This window comes from Oncorhynchus tshawytscha, linkage group LG18 (genome assembly GCF_018296145.1).
Source record: "Oncorhynchus tshawytscha isolate Ot180627B linkage group LG18, Otsh_v2.0, whole genome shotgun sequence".
Lineage (NCBI taxonomy): Eukaryota > Metazoa > Chordata > Actinopteri > Salmoniformes > Salmonidae > Oncorhynchus > Oncorhynchus tshawytscha.
The window spans coordinates 9507208-9512360 of record NC_056446.1 but is presented as its reverse complement, the minus strand read 5'-3'; positions in this window follow the sequence as shown (position 1 = coordinate 9512360).

Genomic DNA, 5153 nt, shown 5'->3' with positions numbered 1-5153 from the left:
GTCTTTGGGTGCATTTAAACGGGTAGCCAAATTCTGCTGTCACTAACATTCCACTGTCCAATAAACCCATACACATTTGTAAATGGCACCATTGAAACATGGTTTTATGGCATGGTAAATTCAAATTCAAACACTGTGCAAAGACAACCTTCAGAATGGTTTCTAAGACAAGTTGGTGTTGAGTGTGATATATATATTTTTTTAACATGCTGTATACATTTTCAAAATGCACTGTAGTTAATGGGAAGCGATGATAGCAAATCAATGGTCTCTAACAAAAGACGGTTGTAGTTTGTAGACTGAAGGTCACACGTAAAAATAGCGTAACTTAAGTCCTCTCAAAACTGAGATTTGTAAGATTTAGGCAAATAACAGCATCGTTGTCAAGAGAAATTAACTCAACTACTGCGAGTAAAACAAAAACACACAAATTAGTTGTCTTAATGAAGGAGACGGTTCTTCAGCCCATGCACTTTTGCTGTACAGTTTTCTGCACCAATCTTCAAGAACATTTTCTGAACAACCTCAAAAGTGTACCTCAAACAATTTGGGTGATCCATGTTCGGACAATAAAGAAGCCCAATCAAAGTGGCAAAGGTATTTGGGACATTATGAAGATCATGTATCATCACCTGCTCTTCTATCACAAGGGCAACATCTACATTGTCAGCTGGTATTGGGTCATCTGCTGCAGCTCCAACCACAACGACAAGGATACCGATTTTCACTCCGCAGGTGACTTCCTCAGAATCCTTTGTCTTCTGAAAAACAGAACAAAAATATACAAAGATTAGAGGCATTGCCCTACAAAACATCCTCTAATACAATTTTTCTGTGGAACTGTCTGCAAATGTACTGTTGCATATTGATGCAGGCAAGTGGGGTGGCAGGTAGCCTAGTGGTCAAGAGCGGTGCGCCGGTAAACAAGCATGGTCCTTAAGCATGTCAGTCAACCATGATTGCTTCCAGGTCTAGATAGAATGCGTTCTTAGCTGAGGTAAAACGTCTGTTCTTTTCCTATTTGCAAAAACAATTGATTGTTCGCTATAGCGCCGCAAAGGCCCATGGTCATCCAACACTGAAAATGAGGGGGAAAACCATATAAAGCCTCATCTATCATTCAGTGCTATTTTGGCAATCAGCTCTTTCTACAACATTCACTGTGCACTCTATAGAATTCTGCCTCTACTACTTTCTTTTTAAATGACCAGCTAACAAAATCAAAAAAATATATATATTTCTAGATATTAAAAAAATATTAAAATTTTAGATAGGACAATGAATCCCTATAATAAGCAACTAATTTGTTGCACAAAAGCACAGCCTAAAATGCAACGTTTATATTGAAGACGGACCAGGGCGAGCCCACTGACGAACATGTTGAAGCAAAACTGATTGCAATTCCTGTTCAAATGGCAAAATCAGCACTGCATGGTGTAGGGATGAATTGTTCTATCAAAATAGCTTTTTATACTTTTTAAATAACAATAAATATTGTTTTTACAGCTTTTGTATAGAATTTGGAATTCCTCACAGTGCCACTTTAATTCTGTTAATTGTCTAACAATAAGGAATTTGACATATCACTAAGGGCACTGCAGTGTTGTGTGCTGCCATACACCAGGGATGTGTGATAAGTTCAAATATGCTAAAACTTGAGCATACTTACATTTCACAACCATCGACAACAGCTATCAATAGTAGTTTACATGGTAGTTAGGTATTATCGCCCAAACTTAGTATTGTGTTTAATGTATGGTCCTGATTTTTGCTTTGTAGTCCAAGATAAAGTTGTCCAATATAAAGATTTTGTTTCTTCTGGACAAAAAGCATGCGAAATTACTATTCTTAATTGAATGTCTAGCAAGGGAGAAAGGTTGAGTAAAAGGGAAACAAATAAAACATTGCTAAAAGAAATGTCCTTATATACTGTAGTTGGTACACATTTGATTTGACCTGTGTGTTATAATCACTTCAGATGGCGACAGACATTCAACTTGACTCCATTGAACGCTACGGTGCATCATGATTCATCAGAAATTTCCCTCCTGCGAGAAAGCATAAAGTTATGTTGTAGGGATGTATACCTCACATGTCTTTAAAACGTTGGCAGGGTCTTCTCGCAGGAAGTATGGCAAGCCCCCGAGCACAACCTTTCTCTTCCTTTGATTGGAACTCTTAACAACAAAAGCACAATTGACTGTTTTATGACATTGTTAATGTGGTTGTCAATGTTAAGGTTTCATCCCTAATACTGATGTGTATTTAAAGAAGTAGCAATTATCAATACACCAAAATGTAGGTAATAACTGTACAGAAGACTTTAATGTCAATTTAATCGAACGCTCTTTTGCCCATCTTAATTTTTTGAGATATGGAGATATGGACACTGAACACAGATACTGGACAGAGGACCTCTGCCTGGAACGCCAGCATCCCGGAGTCGCCTCTTCACTGTTGACGTTGAGACTGGTGTTTTGCGGGTACTATTTAATGAAGCTGCCAGTTGAGGACTTCTGAGATGTCTGTTTCTCAAACTAGACACTCTAATGTACTTGTCCTCTTGCTCAGTTGTGCAACGGGGACTCCCACTCCTTTTTCTATTCTGGTTAGAGCCAGTTTGTGCTGTTCTGTGAAGGGAGTAGTACACAGCATTGTACGAGATCTTCAGTTTCTTGGCAATTTCTCGCATGAAATAGCCTTCATTTCTCAGAACAAAAATAGCCTGATGAATTTCAGAAGAAAGTGCTTTGTTTCTAGCCATTTTGAGCCTATAATCGAACCCACAAATGCTGATGCTCCAGATACTCAACTAGTCTAAAGAAGGCCAGTTTTATTGCTTCTTTAACGAGAACAACAGTTTTCAGCTGTGCTAACATAATTGCAAAAGGGTTTTCTAATGATCAATTAGCCTTTTAAAATGATAAACTTGGATTAAGCTAACACAACGTGCCATTGGAACACAGGAGTGATGGTTGCTGATAATGGGCCTCTTTAAGCCTATATAGATATTCCATAAAAAAATCTGCCATTTCCAGAAACAATAGTCATTTACAACACTGTCTACGCTCTATTTCTGATCAAAGTGATATTATTTTAATGGACAAAAAATGTGCTTTTCTCTCAAAAACAAGGACATTTCTAAGTGACCCCAAACTTTTGTCAAGACTGTTCATAAGGTGTTTTAGCTCCATCCCTCCACCACTCTTAGCCCGGTAGAATTCAAGGAGCTTGGAAAGATTACTGTCCAGGCTAGAGGCCGATTAATTAGGGCTGATTTCAAGTTTTCATAACAATTGGTTATCGGCCTTTTTGGACTCCGATTATGGCCGATTACATTGCAATCCACAAGGAAACTGCGTGGCAGGCTGACCACCTGTTATGCGAGTGAGCCTGCCATGCGAGTGCAGCATCAAAAGGACCTTGTGGTTGCAAGGAGCCAAGGTAAATTGCTAGCTAGCATTAAACCTATCTTATAAAAAACAATCAATCTTCACATAATCACTAGTTAACCTAGTAATATCATCAACCATGTGTAGTTAACTAGCTTGTCCTAATATAATATAATATAATCAATGCAGTGCTTGTTAATTTATCATCGAATCACACCTACTTCAACTTCGCCAAACGGGTGATGATTTAACAAAATCACATTGCCGAAGAAAGCACAATCTTTGCACAAATGTACCTAAACGTAAACATAAATGCCTTTCTTAAAATCAATTTTTTAAAAATTCTGTTAGCAGGCAATATTAACGAGGGAAATTGTGTCACTTCTCTTGCGTTCAGTGCAAACAGAGTCAGGGTATATGCAACAGCTTGGGCCGCCTGCCTCGTTGCAAACGGTGAACTAATTTGTCCGAATTATACATAATTTCGACATAACATTGAAGGTTGTGCAATGTAACAGCAATATTTTGACTTAGGGTTGCGTATTTCACAGAAATAATAAACTTTTTTTTTTCTTCGAAATGATAGTTTCCGGATTTGACCAAATTAATGACCAAAGGCTTGTATTTCTTATTTTCGTATTTCTTATTATTTTATTAAGTCTATGATTTGATTTTTGATAGCGCAGTCTGACTGAGCGGTGGTAGGCAGCAGCAGGCTCGTAAGCATTCATTCAAACAGCACTTTCCTGCATTTGCCAGCAGCTCTTAACAATGCTTGAAGCACAGCACTGTTTATGACTTCAAGCCTATCAACTCCCGAGATTAGGCTGGCAATACTAAAGTGCCTATAAGAACATCCAACAGTCAAAGGTATATGAAATACAAATGGTAGCTAGAGAAATAGTCGACGCGTCATACTTCCTATAATAACTACAACCTAAAACTTCTTAACTGGGAATATTGAACCACCAGCTTTCATATGTTCTCATGTTCTGAGCAAGGAACTTAAACGTTAGCTTTTTTACATGGCACATATTGCACTTTTACTTTCTTCTCCAACACTGTGTTTTTGCATTATTTTAACCAAATTGGACATGTTTCATTATTCATTTGAGACTAAATGGATTTTATGTATGTATTATATTAAGTTAAAATAAATGTGTTCATTGTTTTTTACATTTTTTTAATTTCAACTTTATTTAACCAGATAGGTTGTTGAAAACAAGTTGAAAACATGTTCTCATTTGCAACTGCAACCTGGCCCAGTTAAAGCAAAGCAGTTCGACACATACAACACAGAGTTACCCATGGAATAAACAAACATACAATCAATAATACAGTAGAAAAATCTATATACAGCATGTGCAAATAAGGTAAGATAAGAGAGGTAAGGCAATAAATAGGCCAAGGTGGCGAAGTAATTACAATATAGCAATTAAACACTGAAATGGTAGGATGTGCAGAAGATGAATGTGCAAGTAGAGATACTGGGGTGCAAAGCAGCAAGATAAATAAATAAATACAGTATGGGGATGAGCTAGATTGGATGGGCTATTTACAGATTAGTTACGTACAGGTACAGTGATCTGTGAGCTGCTCTGACAGCTGGTGCTTAAAGCTAGTGAGGAAGATAAGAATCTCCAGCTTCAGAGATTTTTGCAGTTGGTTCCAGTCATTGGCAGCAGAGAACTGGAAGGAGAGGCGGCCAAAGGAAGAATTGGCTTTGGGGATGACCAGTGAGATATACCTGCTGGAGCACGT